Below are 21,290 nucleotides of genomic sequence, written 5' to 3'. Positions count from 1 at the left end.
CCAGTAAAGTTGAATGAAATGAGAAAATAAAGAAGGTCAAAAACACTTAAGGAACAAACAATTGAGCAGTTGAGCGTTGTGCGTGGCTTTGTTAATTGTGCTCTGAACCATATAACTTGACCAAATCTTTGCCCGTCATCAGCAAAAGGACACTGATTTGTCAGGATCAGCAGTGGTCCTGTGACTGGTCATGTGTGCCTGAGATGTCAATCATGTGCAAATATTTTGGGAAGGAACCAATAAGCATTGTAAGGTGAACAATTGAAGGTTAAGAGGCAGGCTTGGAGCCACATGGGAAATGGGGAGACATTTGCTCTCAGCATGGCCGACCAAGGTCTGTCTGAAGCATCTGCTGTCATTTTCAACTGATATAAAAACAGGAAAACACCAGAGCTGCAGCTTTACTATCCTGCAAACATACACTTACATTTTCAGTCTTGTTGGAAAATTTATATATATCCTTGATATTCTAAAATGCAGTAATAATTTCTGCCCTTGTTTTTCATCTTCTGAATGTGTTTGGGCTGAGTAGAAGAGCCACCATTCATCATGCACCATTTGGCGAGTGATTATGTGCAAGGATATGATTACATCAGAGTTCATCATAAACACTTGCACATAAACAATTTACCGCTGTGACTCGTCAAAGAAATGACTGCACGAGCTGAGGTCACAAACACAAGGAGGTCTAGAATTAGAAAAATTTTATTACTGTGTGAGTCAAACTGATATCTCTGTCTTTGCTTCTCTGCTTTATTTTATGTGGTTGTGAAATTTCACAGTTCAGTGAATTATGTTCATTCAGAGGAATAGCAACACAAGTCTAATGCCCTCTGTTGACAATCTGAGGAAGCAGATTCAAATGAATTCATGCAAAATGGCAGTTAAAGCTGTTTGACGCTGAAGCCATAGAGACACCACATGTGTTTTTAGTCTTGGCTTATAAATAAACATTTCTCCAGATATGGATACCTGCCACTGGGTGACCTTTTATTACATCTGTTTTCTCTTTTTTGTCCCTTGCAAAAAAAAGAGGCCGTATTATTATGTAAAATTATGCTTATGAAAACATAAGTCTGCCCCTCTCCTGCGTTCACCTTCACCTGGCAAGCATGACTCAACTTCACATTTCCCCACAGCGAGTGAACGACAGTTTTTATTGAAGCCAGGTGTGTACCCACGTCCTGTCTGATAATGTTTCTGGACAGAATTCCTCAACCAGATCATAACATGTTCCAAGTCTTCAACAAATGCAGAAATCAGCACAAAACAGCTGTGACCTATGTATTTTGTTTATTTTTAGGCTTTCCTTATTTAAAGATAGAGGCTCTGAGGGAAATACAAAAAAAATGGCAGCTGCACTGAAAATTAGATTTTCTCAGATGGAGAAATATATTTGACTTTTTATGAGGTCTTAATGAAAACGAAAATCATATATTAGAGCTCAGCTTCATTTTTAAAGGAATGTCGCCCTAGAAATTGTGTACCAAACAAACAGTGATCAGCTGCGTTTTACAGCAAATGCAACTCGTGGATCACCAACATAACATGCGGCTTACAGTACGGGGTGCAAAGGTCAGGGCCACACAGCAGCCTGACAGAATCCCCTTGGCAGCTAAATGGAGTCATGAATCATGTAAAAGAAAAGTGCAGTGGGGGGAAGAAAAAAAAAACATACACACTCAGAAATGAGGAGAGATTCTCGGTTTGAAAAACTGCTTGGCTCTACACTCTAGCAGCAGCAGCAGTGGTCAAGCTGCTGCTGCTCAGACCAGCGTGTTATCCTGTGGGGCCAGCTGGAGTGAGGAGTTGGGTGGGGGTTAAGAAAAAAAAAGTCTCCCTGTACTTCCATGTTCCTTTTGATGCTTGGTAGTATTACAGTAAAATAAGTCCTCTGTCATTGGTTGAATAGGCTGGACTGCCTACTGTGACAGAGCATGGGCCTCTCGTGCCGAAAAGGAAGGCAATGTTGCATCCCTAAACAGAAAAGGAGCCAAAATGAGAAGGTGGGGGGTGGGAGGGATGAATTGATAACCTCCTTCCTTTATGCATGATGTAGTTGAATCTTCTCTCGGTGTGAAAAAAAAAAGAAAAGAAAAGAAAAAGCTGAGCTGAGTCCTGGCGGGCATGATAATAAGTTGATGTGATTAGTCTCTTGGACTGGGTCTGGCAGACTAGACTCCGAGTCATCGCGGAATCTGGATTCCATGTCTGGTTTTAGCGCAGCCCTGCGCTCAGACGGCTCCTGCAGACGGCAGCCTGCATGCTCTCCACTGCACTGGCGCTGTTTACTGGAAGCCCGCTCCGCGCTGCTTCCACCAAGTGTCTCAACACTGTGAGCGGGATCTTTTCCAGAGGCGAGCCGCTGAAACTTGGCCCCTCAGTCTTTCACAGCCTCAATTCAGAGGAGCCCGGAGAGAGAGAGAGAGAGAGAGAAAGAGAGCAGCAGCGGCGTCGGTTAAAGTAACGGTTGGGGGGGGGACAGCGGTCTCCTTTCCCCGTCACCAGATACTGAAAAAAGCCCCACTCTTTTCTGTCCCTCTTAGTCCCTCTTGTCTTTTTTTTTCTTCCTCTCTGGTCCCCGAGCTCCTGTCCTCCTCCTCTTGTTTGTTGCTGCCGCTGCTTCTTCTTCTTCGAGGAGTGAGGGCGCGCGCACAGGAGAGCCCCGAGAAAAGAGCAGATGAGCCGCTCAGAGGCGCACGAGGTGTTGATGAGTTGAGAGGACTGTGACGCGCAGAGCAACACCTTGCCTTGCCTTGCCTTTGCCATGGAAGTGTGCGTCCGGCGCGGGGGGATGTACGGGCTGAGAGGGGGACCTGCCGCCGCCGCCGCCGCCTGATAGCCAGCCAGCCACCTCTCTCTCCTCCCTTGTCCCAGATAAGGGGAGCATGCCTCAGACCCGCAGACTCACTCTCTTCGCTGCAGAGGAGTTCCCGTCAGACTGTCTTTCCACAATCTGACATTTCTTTCTTTCTTTTTTTTTTTTTTACTGTTCACATTTCCTCCCCACTGACTACATTTTAGCCTTGTCTGGCTTCCCTGCTTTTCAAGAAAGGTAAGAGTAGTTTGTTTTTTGTCAACCCTTCTGCACCACTACTTTACAAACCAGACCCCTGAGCTTCTATTTTGACCAGTTGATGCGGAGCGTAGTAACTTTTCTTTCTCTGTTTGGTCACTTCAGAGCCGTGCATTTGCTTTTTGGGACTTATTTTAAGAAAAATGCCAAGACAAGACTCAGGTCTTATAGTGTATTTAAGCTACTTTTAAAAGTTTTTAAAAAAGGGTCAGTTTTTACGAGGAGAAACATAACTTGGTTTGAAGAATGGATAAGTCTTAAAAACAGAGCACAGTCGTGCCGTGGTTTAATTGAAAAATGGTTAATCAAAACATAACCAGATGTGGATCGATTTGTTCGGCTGCCGAGTTTGGGGCTGAATGGAAACTATTTTTTAAAAAGTGTGTGTGTGTGTGTGTGTGTGTGTAGAGGGTGGAGGGGGTGGAGGGGTGGGAGCAGCAACGTTTACTAGAATCAGAACATGTAAAGCGCCTTTTAATTGGAATTCATGGCCCTAAAGTTGAGGTGGAGTTTGGTGGTGGTGGTGGTGATGGTGGTGCTGGTCACTGTGTTTTTTTTTTTTTTTTAAATCCACTGATCGTCTTGTTGGTCTGAATAGAGGATTTATGCTGGAAGCTGTGACCTGAGAAGCGATGTCGGTGTAATTCTTGAGAGCATTCACAAGGGCTAATCCATTATAATTGGGGCTAAGGCTATTTGTCCAAAGAAAGAAAAGAATGGAAAGAAGAAGAGAGAGAGAGAAAAAAAAATCAGTCAAGCCTCGCCTACCGGTGTAATAATTAGTTTTGGCCAGAGATAGCTTATATGATGCAACGAGCTACAAGCGTAGGAAATGTTCGTGGAAATCCATCAAAGGGAGAAATAAAAATGAAAACACACATAAAGAGAGGGGTAGGTGGATTTGGCTGCTTAGACTTAACTCAAACACCGTCGGCGCAGAGTGGCTGTAAAATTAGATCCTTTTACTGCACATTTATTATTTAGGGCCCACCGATTCCGAACGCGTCTTGTCAACCATGTGTTAAAAAGAGTAGGGGAGCAGAAGCGCACACGCGGTGCGGTGTAGTGTGGTGTGCTGTGTGTGTGTGAGAGAGAGAGAGAGAGAGCCTCTCCTGGCCCCGTTAAACACACAGCGGCCAGCCGGTGATGCATGGCAGCCTGGAGCAGAGCAGCAGTCTTCAGTGATCGATCAGTGCATTGGGATAAATTTAGCTCCGGTCTTCACGTGCCCCCCCCCCTTTTCTTCTTTTTTTTTTTTTTTAGTTGTGTTTTGGGTTGTGCGTCTGATCTTAAGTGAGACAGATGATTGAGAGAGCTATGAATTCCTGTCTGGATTAGGGTCCATGAATGTGTCTCATTTCTATGTTTGGTCACTAATATAATCTCCATAAAACACACTGATCACAGCTGCTCTGTAGTGGAATATAGCTTCTGTGAAACCTGACATGTGTTGAGCTTAGTGATTAAATATGTATCTAAATAATCATATATACCAATCCCGGTTGAGCAGGCAACGCTGCACCGGCTTTTCGAAGACTATGGTCCTGAGATGATAGAAAACAAAAGAATAAACCAAGTGTTTTGGAGGATGAAGTGGCTTCACATCTCCCTCACCATACACTGCAAAGTGACATTCAATGAAACACAAAACCAACTTAGTCATGAATAAGTCTGGAGCTTTGAGGAAGGTGTATGAAATAAGCTAATACACGCCTTTATCAGGCTTCCGGGGGGGGGGGGGGCTACACTGCTCCTTCAAGCCTCTTTATTGGGGGAACTTCATTTTCACGTGTTTGTGCACTAAAAAAAAATGTCTGAATTAATGCAAGTGCAAATTCCAGCTGTTTGGAAGGAACATATTAGCATATCAAAGTGGCCAGAGCCCCCGCACAATGGGAAGGAGTAGTATTTTCTGCCACTGGTTTTGGCTGAGCCTGAAAAGGCTCGAGAATGAGTGTGTGAGCCGGTAAAACTGAAAGACTTGTGTATCTCTACACCCTCCCCCCCCACACACCCCAATTCTTGTAAGTAGGTCTGTGTGACATCTTGTGTATAACATAATCTTCTCGCTTGTATTTTGTTCGTGTGGTGGTGTGGGAGAATATGTCAAAGCTGTCACACAACGGTGTAATTGTACAGTGACTCACAAAGAGTAAATAGTGTAATGCTGGAAAAAAACATGGTTTTTGGGGTGGAAAATCACTTGCAATTTTGAAATTCTTAAACATGGTTTGTTATAATGATAACTTTTGAATTGTTAATTAAAACAGTAGCGAAATTTTTGAAATTGGTACTCCATTTATCAGTCTGATAAACAGGTGTATCTTCGCTCAGTGGAAGTAATACAAACTACTTGTGAATGCGGATTTAAGAAGGAAACTGTCTTCTCAAATATCTCCTTGCTTGATATCTTTAGCTCGAGCATGCCATTATGAGCATTTTAGCGTTGGGCCCAGCGTGAGAGACAGAGAGAGGGAGAGAGAGTACCTTTTTCAGCCTATAGCCTTGTTTTAGTGGAAGTGCGTCCGGTTTCAAAGAACTGCAGCTGCTCTTGATCTGTTAGAGCACCAGATTGCCTCTCTTTGCCTGTGTGTTCATCTCTTGCTCGCAGATCAATACAAGCCCGGCACACTTCTATGTGGGATTTTTGGGGGAGACAAAGTGCTACATATCACTCTATTCGCAACTCTCTTTATATCACACTCACAGCACACGAGACTCCTAAGCCAGCGAGTGTGAATGAGTGAGTGGGTGTGAACGCATCAAAAAAATTTGTGACATTACGGACTGTTGCTTCATTTTCTGCTGGGATATATATTTTTTTCCACTTCCAGAACAGCAGCTGAGATTTTTGTACTATGTACGGATATTTGACTGGTGCATTGAACAGATCATAACTCAGCTTTCATAGCTTCTCCAGATTTTTTATGAATTATAACAACAAGCCAGGCACTTCCAGTCTGGCTTTATTAAGGTAATTTGTTATTGATTTAATTCAGTATGAGCTCACACGCGCTGACCAGTGGCAGGATTTGCTCACTTTGTTTTTCTCACACTGTCTTGCAAAACGTGGATATCAGCCTGTTGTCTTTGTGTGAGCAGCGATTTGCGAGTCCATATGACTGACTTAAAGGTTGCATTGTGGCTGAATGGATTGTTCGTGCCAGCGTCACACTTATGGGGATATGGGGCTTTTATCCACACTGAGCATCGAATTCAAGCTCTTTTTTTTGCCCTTCTTCACTAGCATCACAGCCTTTGTTAGCTAACAGCGTGCAAGAGCAATTTCAAGTTGTAGTTCTTACAAATGATGTGTTAGCTACTCCATTGCAAAATCATGCACATGATGGAGGCTGTGAATGTGTCAGAAGCAGAGGGTTGAGGGGAGTTAAAGCATTTCGATTTACATCCCATAGCTTATTTGGCACGTAAATTGTGGGTTTGTGTTTTCAGATGCAATCTTTTCTGTTGCTAAACCACCTACATGGAGCCATACTGTGCGGATAACTGCTCGCCATTAAAGGGAATAAACAAGGCTGTAAAAGAAAGCTATGGCAAATTTGATGTAACGTGCAGGTCTTTGGTGGGCCAGAATACCGCCCCTTTCATGACTGATTTTATTTTACGATTGGCAATCAGTAAAACGCTGTGCGCCAGTGTGTTCCCCTCCCTGCCATTTTGTGAAACATTTGTTTCCACTTGCCAAAGGCCTCTGGTGCAGCGGGGGGATTCGGTGCCCCTGAAATGGCAGGTGAAACTTTCTGCCTGCCTAAATAATTTCCTAGCAGAACATTACAGAGCAAGGACATAGGCGGAGGAAAGCAAGGGTCAATTCAAACTCTGGTGACAAGTAACAACATGGATATTAGCCGATGGCTCTCCTATTGCTCTCTGTGCTCTGGTTAAGTGGCAGCCTCCCTGAGCTTATCTGGCATCTCTTTTTTCTTTTTTTTTCTTTCTTTGCTTCACTCAGTTTGTGTCTCTCTGAAAGGTATTCAGGAGAAAAGGGAGTGCTAAACTAGGTTGCGTGAACTCCTGTCCTCTGGTCATAAAACGATGTGTGTAACATATTGGCCTGGTGTCTGATTGTAGCGCACGTATTTCACATCATGTTGAAAAACACTACTAGGGTTTCGGATGATAAGATATGCTATGTGCTGTTGGCAGAGTGTGTTTAGGTCATTCCCAAGACGAGTCAAAGAAACGTCTGTCACTATAAATCATTGGGCAAAAAAAACTAGAGGAATTTATTAGCACACTGGGATTTAAAAAAAAAAAAGATTTTTACACATTATTATTTTACAAATAAAAATTAAAGCTGTTGCATGAGCAATAATTACTTTCTACCACGTGGATAATTTAAGGATAATTAGAAAATTACAAACAAATTTGTAATGATTGAAAAAAAGAGCTTAATTGTTTTTCGTAATTACGTTTTACACATGATCGTTATTTTACTTGCTCTCATTTTTTTTTAATTTAAAGACGAACAATATAGACACACACACACACACCAACCCTGTTTCATTCTTTGTGCTATGTGAACAGGACTTGTCCTTATCTGTGCACAGCTGCAACACTATTTGGGAAAATATTCAATTTCTGTGTGACAGAGGAGAACCTGGGAGGCAAGGCTCTAAGCAAACAGCAGTTATTGCGGCTCTGCCATAGCAGCCGAGAGCAAGGCCTGGCTGGGAGAGAGGGGGGATCTGCGGACGTCTGCCAGGGGAAGAAGTAATGTCTCGGCTGGATTATAGGAGAGCGAAGCACATCCACACTTAAAAGCCCCCTTTTCCAACACGACAGGGCTGTTATTTAGGAATGGTGTGGGTAAACACGGCAGAGCAATATATTTCCTCCATATAGGCTGCTGTTGTCCTTGACAATTGTGACTCATTGCAAGTGAGAAAAGTTTTTACTCCCCGTGCCTTTTTTTCTTTTTTTTTTTTTTTTAAGATAATTTCATGTTGGGCTGTGGGCGTTCTTCAGTATATTCAGATTGACATAACCCAAGCGAAGTGCAAAACTGGTAAGCAGTGTTCAACATTAGAATATCATTTTACTTTTGTTAATTTTTTTTATGAGTTTTTTTCTTCTTTCTTTTTTTTGTGCTGTTCTTCAGATGTAGCTCTAGCTGTTTATCAAATGATTTGCGAAGCTTTTGTGTTCAGTTACATACTGTTTAGCAATTAAGTGAACTGTGATAGTATAATGCTGGATACGAAATATAAAACAGTCTGACATAGCATCAGTTGGAAGTAGAAACAACCTAAAAAGGCTGTATTTAAAGAAAAAATAAAAAAAACACTACCATGTCCTGTGTGCCTTGTGATTCAGTAAAAATATGTGGCTCTGTAGTCCTTCTTATGTGTGTGCATATTGATGCACTGAGAGTGCTTTAATTCAGAACACTACAGAAGACGCTCACCTTGATTGAAGTCTTTATGTTGGAATGCAGTTTGCAAAGCAGCATTGATCTTTAGTAATCAAATAGACCAAACAGAAAGTGAGAAAATAAGTGAAACAATATGAAGCGTGGAAGTAGATGCACTCCAAGACACTGTGTACTGGCAAATTTGCAGTTGAAATCCTGCCAAGTACATATTACATCTAATGTAAAGTGTACACACCACCACATATTTCGTCCTATATGCTTATCTTGTTATCTAGTTGGTTTGGAAGTCTGAGGCTTCGATAAATGATATTTTATTGTACAGTATTTAGTTGGTGAGTGTGGAGGCTTTGTTCTTGTAGTGTAGTTGCCAAGTCAGATGGAGTTGAGCGTCTGGTCTGGGAGTTTCAGAGGAATATCACAGGCATGGGAAGTTGCTAAAAACTAAGCTAATCAACAAAATAATTGTCTGTTCAATTGCTAGCATGCCAGAGACATCAAACACAGCCGAGGTTGAAAAAACAATCAAATTATCTCTTAATGATTGCTCACGCTGACAGATGAGCACTTGTGAGTTGCTTTTGTTTGTAGGCGACATATGTGAGGAGGAATGAAGTTTGCGGTGGTTCACTCGTAAATTCTGTGTACATTTTTAGAATCGACATGGATATCTATCATCACCTGTAATGAAAACAGTTTTATCTTATTATGTGGTTTTTGGCATTGGAACAGAGAGAACTGTATTAGTCTATTAATTTCCTGCAGTGAATCATGAATCCTGCTGCTTTTATCCTAGCAGTGCCCTCCATGTGTGGTCCACAAAAAATGTTTCTGTTTCCTCTGCAGACTAAAGTTTGGCCCCTATGTCTGCTCTCCTCTTTCTCTCTCTCTCTCTCTTTCTCCCCCCCCTCCCCTCTCGCCCTCTCCCTCCCTCTCTCTCTCTCTCTCTCTTTCTCTTTCTTTCTCTCTCTGCGTAGATAATGTCTCTGCAAATGATTTAACCGCCCTCGTTGAGGCTCCTTCCAGTAATTGAACAAGCACAGACTGGGTGCTTTACAGGAAAACAATAGTCATATTATCTCAGATCTCCACTACTCTGAGATTCAACAAAACTCCACCTCGGATTGGACTTGTGCGGACTACTTCGAGGGTTTGAATTGAAGAAAAGGAATCAGGTTTGCTTTCTCTCTGCAAAAGAAAAAAAAAGTCACAGGCAAAATGGGTGCCATCAATTTTCTGTAGACGCGATATATTGAAGGTGTCGCATGATTGGAATGCATGTCTTGCAAGAACCACCTGGGGGTAAAGTGCAGCCTTGGGTGGTACTTGGTTAACTTAGGAAGCATGTGCACGCAAGAGGCTTGGTAATAATTAATCAGAAATGTGTTTTGACAAGCATTGAGAATACTTGTAGCATTAATTAATATAACATTTTGTGCTAATTGTATAATTATATATCAATAGAATTATAATCAAATTACAAATAACATATTTATATGTACGCCTATTATTATTATTATTATTATTATTATTATTATTATTACACAACGTTAGATAGATGAATCGTTTCGCATGAAAATACATCTCAGACCTCCATATTTCAGTGTGATTGCTTCAGGTTGGAATTTGTTTTGTTTTTTGGCAGAGCTGGGGGAGCTTAGATTGTGTTGCTGTGGAGCAGAATTGACCTTATGCGTCAGGATGAGTTTTTTCTCCGCCTTGTTTCATACGGAGCGCTCTTAGACTGAGATGGCCTTAGGAGGAGTTGTTCTTGACAGAGATGCATTGTTTCAGGCAGCCAATAAACCACTGCACTGAGTGGCTACATCTGTGAACCTCATCTTGACTACAGTGTGAGGCTAGCAACAACACGGCAACTGTCACAGCTGCACCTGCTGCTGTCTCAGTACAGAGCCTCCCTCTCTGTTGCCCATAGAACCGCATCACTCTTTCTCCCCGTGACAGGCCAGAGGCAGTGGTCTCCGCTTGGGTCAACTGAAGAGGAGTTTCTTGGGAAAACATTTGAAAACAGAGGATGAAATGTCAGTTCTGAAAAGAGATGTTGAAATAAAATTTCTGCCCCAAGGGCCAGGATTTGGTTCCATTGGAGCTTGGGTATAAAAATTCCAGTCTGTAACACAGTGGGGTTTAAGAGTGCTTGCTTAGTAAAATTTGACCACTTGAGTGTTCATTCTTCAGCGCATTTGTCCAGCTACAGTAACAGTGTGGGGGTATGATATGACAGCAAGTTGTCTGTCCATAATATTGTGAATGATGAATACAGATAAATGGAGCTCACTCTTTTGCACACACACACACCGCCCTGCTTGTGTATTGAGGCCATTCAGAAGATGATCTGATCAGCTAAGAAGAGATTCAGGAGCATTAAAGCCCTTTAAATCTCATATGTACTCATATTTGCTACGCTGCTGTTAAAAGTCACAGAGCTAGGATGTAGTATTGGAATAACATAACTAAACCACCATGTTTGCACACACTTTATTTGGTTCACCGAATATCTGAAAGAGAAAACACGAAGCAAGAAATATATTGCAGAAAATGACTGCTGGATCAATTGTGCATCATAACACAGTCATCATGCTGTCTCAGAAAAAAAAAAAAAAGATTATTGGAGGGGAACAATGCCGAGAGGATTTTCAGCCAGGAGAAGTGATGCAACATGTCCACTTTCCTGCCAAATTGAACTTAGGAGTGTGAAAAGCAATGCAGGGACACGAGGAGTGGGTCTGACGTGAATGCAGATAGTGTGGGATTAACACAGGGGAAGATTGAGCGACAGTGGCCGGTGACTTCTCTTTACAGCTTTGCTTGTACAGCTGTGCCAGGCCTGGCATTCACCGCTGCCTGTTGGATCCAACTCCTCCTCCACGGCCGGGGGGTTAGGTAATGAACATCTTAAATACTGCAGATAAGTTGAGCTCCTGAATGTGTGTGTGTGTAGATTATTCATGTATTTATAATGAAAATTGGAATGCTTAATATTGACACCTCAGTGTGTCTCTGTATGATTTGATCTTTTTGGCATTTGCACAGGAAAAATACATATCCAGGCTGCCCTAATCATTCATCATGCACTCCTTCTAAATGAGGTGTGAGGCAGCTCTGCTGGTGTGAATTCTGCCATATATCACACGTAGCCTGACTGCTTTAACCATTAGACTGACCCGTTTGTCAGCCATTCAGTCCCCAGCACTGGTTTTAGTAATTAAGACGAGTGTGAGAACTGCAGCCTCTACTTCACACCTGGTATGTTATCACTGGAAGCGAGATGTGGAGAAGCAAGAGGAGATGGAATTAGCCACAAAATGACAATCAAGTTAAATAAGCTGCATGATAGATTCCTTTGAATCAGGACAGCACATATATAGAAAGCGTATGCATCTTTGATGGCGTTACTAAAATATTTGTTTAGGGCTAATATCAAGACGGTTATTATTTTTTGGTTGCTTCTTATGAGGAAAAGAGTACAAAAATCTTCTCAGTCCACAAAGGATGTAACATTTAATCCTTCGGTTTATCTGAAAAATTTTAAATCACCAAATTCGAAAATGCGTTCTTTTCTATGGACGGCAAAAAGCAGACAGTTTTATCTCCTTGCTATTTATCGAACTATATTTTAAGATTAATTTAAGTTGTGTAATCAGCGCCATTACACCCTATCAACTGTACAATAGACGAAATTCTTGGATTTACTTGGAGTGCAAAGGTATAAGAAGGCGCAGCGGCCGGATCGGCGCTGCTTGCAGCTTTTATCTGTTTTTTTTTTTTTTTTTCAAAGTCAGGTTTCAGGTTTTACGGACTGTTTTTATGTAGCTGACTGACACTACATAAAAACAGGCAATAAAGCCTGAAATGACTTTTTGAGGAGTCTAACTTTTTTTCGGAGATAGATGGCACTGATTTGTCATCAGTGGCTAGTTAATGAAACGCTCAAAAGCCAACATTGGCAAGCTAATGTAAAATTTTTCATTTTAATCTACAACACACTGTACCTCTGTTTAGGCTGTCATTTGAAATGAGACTATAGGAGAATAAAAGAGATCACATGTTTTTGTTCTTATGAATCAGTCAGTGATAAAATCAAAGCACGGTTAAATGATGACCAGACAGAAAGCTCAGAGCGAGCAGCACGAATTCTCAAGTACCGCATCTGTGCCCGGCAACACATGTTTCATTTTTAGCTTCAGCATCACCAGCTGAACCAATGTGATGAGTGCTATTCTGTGGTAGCTGATGGAAATGGGGGGGAAAAAGGCAGTGTAAAGAGGACAGTCAAACGGGGGGCAGACACGGGTGCATTTTTGTCGTTGCAAAAAGTGGAGCCACTGGCATTTCTGTCATTCATCAGCCTGAGCTGATTACTAGTGAGTCTGGAGTGAGCTGACAGGATGCGGCTCCTGCAGCCATTACCATCAGAAATAGGTCCAGCAGGCCCGGGGGTAGGCGAGGAGCTGCAGCTCCAAGAGGCCAAGACCTGCCTAAAGGATGGAAAAGTTTGCTGTGCTCTACCAGATAACATCTCTCTGAGTATGGTTGGTGAGGTAGTATATTTTGTTTAGATATTGAGCCTGGCTGTTCTGCCTGTGATGAACCCCAGGAACTTTTGCTCTGTAAATGGTGATTGTTGCAGACTCTGCAACACCTACTCACTTTACTGCAAGGGCCAAAAAAGGGCTCTTTTATTCTCTCACCTGAATAGGCTCCTGTGCATACTGGAAGCAGTACAACGAAGGCAGGGGTGTGCAGACATTATTTGGGGACAGTGCAAAAAAACATTCTGAGGTCATTGCCACAAGACGCTCTCAGCTGCATACTTGGTATTTAAACTTTAACAGAAGTTAAACATTTTGCGCCAAGACAGAAATGTGTAATGAAGCGTTCATAACGCGATTCATACAACTGGAGCATGCAGTAATAGCCCCAAACAAAAGGGCTAATTGGTGCTGTGGATATTTTGGTGTAGAAAACATAAAAGGATGACAGAGATGGGAAATATTCACAGAACAGGGCTAAATATTTAGTAGCTAGGCAAGAATTTCTCCTTGAGAGTCACAGTGTATCACTGATTTCAATCTGTGCCTGTGATTCACAGAGTTCCAAGTTTTTGATAAATCAAGACAGTGCTTTTAAAGCCGGTATTTGTGAAGTTTTTATTCAAGTGTTTGATTTTTTGTCAGTAAGTCATGTATCAGTTAGTGTGTCCGAGAGTGGTGACGCACAAAAGAGGCTCTCCTTTCTGAGAAATGTCTAGTTCCTGAATTGTTAGGTCACACATGGCCTAGTTAACAAGAAAATACACAAAGAGTTTTATAATTAACCATAAGTCTGTATCACACTTCATTAGCAAGTGCTTTCCCATGTTTTGCAATGATTGATTTTCAAGAATATTCTCACTGCGGCAGAGCACGGCAAAAGCCAAAGGTTACAAATTTCAAAAAGCCAAAGCCAAAGGTTGCTAATTTCAACTCACACTTTATTCATATGGTTGAGAAAGCGACGTGTTACATGTAAGACACAGGTTTGTGCTGAAATTAACAAGACCATATTAATTATGTAAAATGTAAAACTCTTCAGACATTAGTAAGTGCGTCTCATCTTCACGTCTCTTTTATGTTGTAACAGAACTAATTATACACAGAGACTGTAATTGTTGATTATGTTTTAACAGAAGCGGGTCAAGCGAAGGTAGAACTCTTCTTCTGTGATATAATGTACCAGCCATTTTAGTCAAATAAAACATTATCTTTCATCTGCATGGCTGAGTGCATTATCTTGCTCTGAATGGTGCATCGTGTCAAGAAACACCATCACAGAGACGCTTGTTGTTGTTCAGAGGAGAATTTTCCTCCCCAGCAAGAGTCCTTGTCAAAGTATTACCTTCTCTAGCACCGTGGGACTTTGTTATCACACTCACTTCATATTCATAGTAAGTCTTATTCTCCTGTCATTATTTTGTGTAACGTTGAGCTGTAGCAATTACACTTTAGTGGATTACCTATGCAGAGATACCACAGATTAAAATCTCTGCTTCATACAACAGCACCTCCCAGTGTGATGGTTCAAAGGTGTGATCCCTCCACCGCCACCCCCGCCTGTACTGCAATAACGCTATCGTTTTGGCGACACCCGAAAATTGGTCAACCTTTCAGAGTTTGTTTGGGAATTTGAATCCCTTTGGTATTCAAAACAGGAGGGCCTTATGACAGGGAGATAATTTACCACCGAATGTTTTATCGCAGTCCGCTTGACAGTGCTTCCCTGTATCTACCTGCTCGCTCTCCTTGTGTCTTTAGATTCTCTGACTTTGGTCCAGTTATTCAGAGAGGGGAAAAAAAGAACAAAAAAAAAGGCCTATTTGTCCGCCGCCCCCTCTTCCTCCCCCTTTTTTGTTATCACAAAAGAGCAAACACATATTAAACATACACAAGGTGCAGAAGCAGCGATTGCTGTATCTGCTGTCCTACTGTGGGTGGCAGGGGGACGATAACGTAAGCCACAGATTCATTTACATAATTTTTTTTTTAATCACGTCAAGCCCGAATCACGGTCACTTGGAAGCAGGGGAATTTTCTTGAAAAGAGACATTTTTGCTCATGTGAAATTGTGCTTTTTAGCAAAATCTGCTGAACACTATATTTTATAACTGTCCCTGTTGTGTCATTTTTACCAGTGGTATGCCATCTATTGAGTGTTTGCCTGATAACATCTCCTCTCTCATCTGAGCTGAAGCTGAAACTTTTCTCGTATTTAAATACATATATAAAAACATACACTCCTTCTCTCTCTCTCTCAGTCCTAAAGTGAGAGGCTGTTCCGTTGTACAGTGAGCTTGCAGGAGTGAGATCGTCATAGCACCGTAGTTATTAAACCAGGGGGGTGAAGGGGGGTGGCCAATCTGCACTTGTTTGCATCACAATCCCTCACACAGTGCTGATGTTATGCTAATGAACGCTGTGGAAGAGGCTCAGCCCCAAACTGTCCTCTCTCTTTCACAGCTTAAGGTGGGGAGAGGGCAAGGAGTAGTGACACTGAGGCTGCACAAGGGAAACTAATGATGCAGCCTGAAAATTCAGAGCAACTTAAATTACTCCTTTTTTGTCATGTAGCTGTGCATAAATGTAGTATTAGATACTTGCTTGTCTTTTTAAAACTCTACTCCCCCTCTTTTTTTTTTCTTCAAGAATATGTTTCATGTTATTGTGCACCAGCGTGTGTAAAGCATCCATTTCTGGGCAGCAGCTAAATGCCTTTTAGACATTTTCTGTGTCTTTGAAAATAAAAGGCCAATATACCTTCATCAGGTTTAACAAGCACCATTACCTGTCAGGGCAGTACTGAGTGAAGATTTAGGGCTGACAAGTGATTGCATCCAGGAAAGACTACACCCATTTCTTTTGTCTGAGCTTCCTGCAGAGACACAGTGCTATACCTTGTTTTAGGTTGACATACACCGCTTCCCCCTGTCTGACAAAGGCATTCATGCCATCTTTTTAGATTGAAAATAGATACGGCAGCACTGGGATAGAAATGTGCGAGGATGAAGTAGGCTACAGTAGATCCACTCCACTGCTGAAATCATCTGTGTAGTATTGCCTCTGCTGTAAGGGTAAGGTCCTTGTGCTGTTTTCTATTTTAGTGAGGACTGAGATTATGTGGTGTCCCTTATTTTGGTTGTGTTTGTCCTTCCTCTGAGCCACAGAAAGGTTAAAAGCCTCAATTAGACACCAAGCCAAGGTCGGCCCGCATTATGCACAATGCTTCTCATCTGAAAGAATTAGCACGCTTCAAAAATCGAAATATCCACCACTCTGGAAATGCAATCGCTGCTTTCCAAGCTTGTGTGCGTTTTTAGGATTTTTAAGTCAAAAAAGAGAGAGTGTGTCTCTCTTGGTTCTTTCTTGAACAAATGTGTATAGAGAGAAATATATATATTGCAGATGCTCAAGTGCAATGAAGAGGTTAATCCAGGTAAAAGCTATTATTAAGCCATTGGTAAATATACCAGTCACAAAGGAGGAGCTGTAGCTCAACAAGCAAAGCAAACAAAGAGGAGAAGGATTTTTGAGCTTTTAGACAATTGAGATGTGGATTGTGCATAACGGGCTGTGACACAATATCAGGATTGTACATTCAGTGTAAGCCAAGGATTTACTTAATGACACAGCTTTCATTCAAGGTGGAGTTAAAACATTCGCCCCCATTTTTTGGTCCCAAAGATAATTGCTCAGTTTCTCTTTTGTTTCTCAAATTGCTTAGATGAGGGGAGACATAGATAAATGGCTTATTCTCCTGCTTGCTCCTGTTCCATTTTAAATGTCTCTCACAAGTCATCTTCTCCGTTACCTTCCTCATGTTTTGTGTTGCTCTCCACTACCTTAAAAATTAATCATCCTGTTTAATAACGCCTCACGATCACAGTGCATTATTGATGGTGAGGTCCTTAATAGAAGGATGGAGCAGGGTTTTTTTAACCATTCAGCTGCTCATTTTGAAAAGGGGGAGGGAGGCGGGTCACAAAAGCTGCTTACTGGTGCATATCCGAGTAAATACAGCACATTATTTTCTAGACTAAAACCAGGCCCTGTGCATCCAAAAGAGCTCGGCCCCCTTTACTGCAAACAAACATGTTGTTTTAGACGAGTGGCAACACGAAAAATAAATAAGTTACACAAGCTGCAGAACTCAGTAACAGTTTTTCAGTGAATGTGACCCCAATGAACAAATCTCTGACCTCCACTGTTTATTTATTTGTTCACTATTGTTCAGTTTCAAGCAGGGCAGCATGGATGACTTAGACACTTTTTTTTTTTACCTGACACCCAGTGTAATTGTGTGTGGCTGTGAGTGTGGAGTTGTTCCATGCTTTTGTCCCCCGCTGCTTGACTTTGCTTAGCCACATTGCATTGTATTATTTTTGCATGAACGCAACAATGATGTACTTGTGCTGAAATTGAGAAGATGAGTTTGGGAGAGTGTCTGGGCCAACTGCCGAGCTCAGTTTGTATAATCCCTGATTTGTTTTGACTAATTTAGCCATGGCAAACTGAATCACACAACAAATGTTTCCTTTATGGCGTCCTAATGTGCTCTCAGAGCAAAAAACCTGAAAGTATTTATGTGCACATACTAATTGGATTGGGTTTCTGGACAGAGTAGTGCACACTACACATTGCATGCGCTCTGTGTATTCCAAGGTGAATCATGGTGTGTCAAGGACTTATTGGACTTGATTGGCAGGTACTATCACCATGAGATGCCCATATAATGGCAGGGCTCCCATTCCTGACCTTCCTATTTATCTTGCTGTATTAATGTCAGCCTATTAATTCCTAAGCGGAGGAACATTTGGCAAAGACACCGTTTAACGGCCCTGGCTGAATCATTCTTATCTCAACAGACCTGAAAGGAATAGTTTTGTGCTATCAGCAAGTGGAAATGACATTTTGAAATTTCATTTGAGATAATCCACTTCACTTCCCAGTAAAACATCAAAATTACAACTAAAAATGTATGGAACCTGTATTAAAACTTTGTTACCATGGCAAATCATCTGGCTATAATCCATGTGGACAGACAGGTGTAGGTATCTTTCACCACTAATAGGATTTTTGTTGCATTGCTAAAGTGATTATGAGGCTAAGGATTTAATATATATTCAGGCAGAGGGCAATGTAACACTCACAGCCTAGGGATAGAGTCAAAAAATAACATGGGAGACCCCACAAACACATACATATATATTGACATTTTTGAATTAAGAAATATTCACTGATAAACATGGGTATCTCACATTTAAATATGCACCTGAAGTAGATTTTCCCCCCCCCCATCTCCTGTATTTGTTTTTGACAATGCTTCCATTTTTGTCTCCATAAATGTATTGATGAGCTGGAGCGTGTTCCAGGGTTTGGCTCATGATTGCTTTATTTAGTAGCCATATGTCCTGACCAGCGGGGGAGTACTCTAATCGATTAATTGAGTGGCTCATAAAAATGATGAATGGTGGAAACACTAAGAGCAATGAGTATGACAAGCCCCACGCTTATGTCACACGTTCCGGCTTTTGCATGCTGCTGCCTTTTCTGTGAAAGTGTGGCTTGCACAAGAGCTGGGCAATGATTCATTTAATCTAAACATTATGATTTAAAAACAATTGTTTTTATGTGCCCTCAGCTGATGAAATGGCTTAGATAATACTTGAAATGATGAGTAACCGTGTGCCTGCAATTCAGTGTAACTACACGGGATGTCATAATAGGTTTGAACTATCTGAAATGATATTTGATGCAAAAGATTTTCTCATAAGATGTTACATAACACTTTAACAGAAAAGCACAACCCCACCGCCCCCCACCCCACAACCCCTGCTTTGCTTTGTTTTCACCTTTGCCCCCCCCCCTTAACTCCTACATCACCCCACCCTCCATCCCCCTTCTAAAGAAGCTGTGTTGTCCTGTTGAGCCGCACGTCCTGGTATTCCTCTGGCTGAGTCCCCTGTCAGGGTCAGGGCCTAGCGCTGGGGGCACCAGCAGTCAAAGAGCGTTTGGTTGGGTGTCATTCAGCTCCTCTGGCCCTGTGCTGCTCTCAATCATTCCCTCAGCAGAGGGGCCAGCCTCTGATTCCTGCCTGCCCCATATCTGACTCAGTGGGGCTCCAGACTCATCCGATCACCAGCCCAATCTCTCCCCTCTGGAGTGCGAATTTTCTGATTTAGGCTTGCAAATTGTACATCTTCAGCAGTGTCAAAGCAGGAACGCAATCTCTTTTGGGAATATATTTCCTCCACAGCTGAGGCTGAGTGTTCTGTAACTGAGCTGTGTGTCCCCAGGTATTTCAGTTTTCCCCCTCAAAGTGGGCAAGAGAAACAGAGATAAGAGGAGTCTTATAGTATGTATGAATTCATGTATGAGGATGCTGTTGGGAAAACCCAATAGAAACCAAATGTGCCCCCCCTCCACCACACACATTCAACATGTGGTGGTCTGTTGGTTCTGATTTACATTTCAGTGAATCTCCGGCCCCATATTTCCCTTCTTTTGCATCACTGTGATGTTCTGTGACAATTAACATCCCGACTCTTTCTTGAGGTTTGTTGAAAGCTCAGGGGCTAATTCAAGGGTCAAGCAAGACTTGCAAGCTGTCAATCTTTTATTGTAACTCGAGCCCCCCCTCCCCCACTCAGGTTCTTTATTCTGGGTGCCCCCTCCTCCTCCTCTATTCTCCCCAGACCTTGTTTAATAGAAAGGCCCAACTCTTCTTCTATTCTCCTGTGGCCCTCTAACAGCTAGAGAGGGGACAACCAGGACCTTTGTCTGAGGAGCCCAGCATTCTTTCACATCTGCCTCTTGTTTTCAGACCCCCGCTGCATTCAAATTTCAAACTGTCCTTTTCAATCAACCCCTCCTCCCCTCCCTTCTAATAACCCCCTTCCTCCCAGTTACTAAGCCTTTTATTTTTTCCTCTTAAGAGGACCAACTGAGCTCCTGCAATTCACAATTTTGTCACTCAGTTGTCAATTATACAGCATTCTGTTGTATTGCGAATATATCAAGTACACATATGTTTAAAGCCTCTGGGCCCACGCCCCTGTGGCTTCTCCATTTCTCAGAGTACTTAAACATCTGCCTGCAATGACTTCATATTTAGCCAAAACAGTGTGAAGCCTGTTGACATTTTAGCAATCTGTGCTTAACAATCACAGAAAATTGCCTCAATCGTGTGTCTCACGCCTTAGAAGCAGCCATGTTGTTGATGATGATGCTCTTCATCATCAATCCCCACCCCACCCATATAGCCCCAAAACCCCAGCACGTTGATGCAGATGTTAAAACCTGCTCAGCGATCACACCCAAAAGTCGAGGGCTATTTAAGAAAACAGTCAAGGTATGATCGCCGGCGGTTTCTGTTACAAGGTGGAGAGAGAAAAGAGACCCCCAGCTGAGAGGGGAGACTTCAGCACATTTAATGAGAGGAACGGCAGTCAGACAGTCTCCCTCCAGTCTGCGCCTTTGGTGTCTCAGCATGTTAAGCGCTCACAGCGTGATACAAAATATATTAAAGTATAGGACTGTTATCATCGATTTACAGAACACCCATCCCCATGTACTAGGGATCAACATTCAGTTTTTTTTTTCATGGCGGGGGGCCTCGACTGCCTTGGAGGCGAAACTGTTTAAAGGCATCTTGTCTTTGTCTTCACATTCTGATGCAGGGGGTCTGTTGAGTGTGCTGCCTTTTTTTTTTTTTTTTTTTAACACTAAGCAATGATGACAGGGGAGCAAGAATAATCATATTGATTCAGCAATGTCGTCTCAGGCTGAGAATTATTACAGTTTGTGTGTAAACACGAACACCCGCAGCCACGAAAAAGATACACATATGTACCGAAATGCACGCTTTGAACCTGTTCTTGAAGTAATTAATACAGTGCTCATATTTATGGATTATTAATATGAAAAATGAGGAATAAAATATTTCCTCGAATTAATAGTCCTGGGGTTAAAGAGGTAGTGTGATTTGGCTGAATTACAAGTGTCTTTTAAGATAGATTTTAAGTTTTGGGTGCAGCACTTACCACAGTATTCATGTCAGCTGCAAAGGGAAAATCAGAGTGTTTATGTGCACACTAATAATTCACTTATAACCACTGTAAGGCAACACACCCATTATTTCAACTATCATGCGGGGACCTTAACCAGGTTATCTTACTCGTGTCAAGGTCATAAGCCGAGTAGGCGTACCATCAGTCTTTGAAATTGCACTTGGCACGTGTATTCCATACATGCCTGTGTTTTGATTCCG

At 42.1% G+C, this 21,290-nt stretch overlaps 1 protein-coding gene across 18 annotated transcripts in view; it reads left to right on the top strand.

Moving 5' to 3' along the window:
- Nucleotides 1–699: 699 nt before the first annotated feature.
- Nucleotides 700–21,290, top strand: part of adgrl2a (adhesion G protein-coupled receptor L2a) — a 95,257-nt gene continuing 74,666 nt past the window's right edge. For 8 of the 18 annotated variants that reach the window (XM_051077134.1, XM_051077131.1, XM_051077137.1 and 5 more), the window contains exon 1: nucleotides 700–3,055. The gene's annotated coding sequence lies outside the window, so the exon portion shown is untranslated. Of the gene's footprint in view, nucleotides 3,056–11,320; nucleotides 11,373–21,290 lie in introns of those variants that run through there. The other 10 variants (XM_051077127.1, XM_051077126.1, XM_051077128.1 and 7 more) reach the window with 4 other exon arrangements.

This window comes from Lates calcarifer, linkage group LG17 (assembly GCF_001640805.2).
Source record: "Lates calcarifer isolate ASB-BC8 linkage group LG17, TLL_Latcal_v3, whole genome shotgun sequence".
In the NCBI taxonomy this organism is placed as follows: domain Eukaryota; kingdom Metazoa; phylum Chordata; class Actinopteri; family Centropomidae; genus Lates; species Lates calcarifer.
Note: the sequence above shows the minus strand (reverse complement) of the source record. Positions and strands in the feature narration are given on the sequence as shown.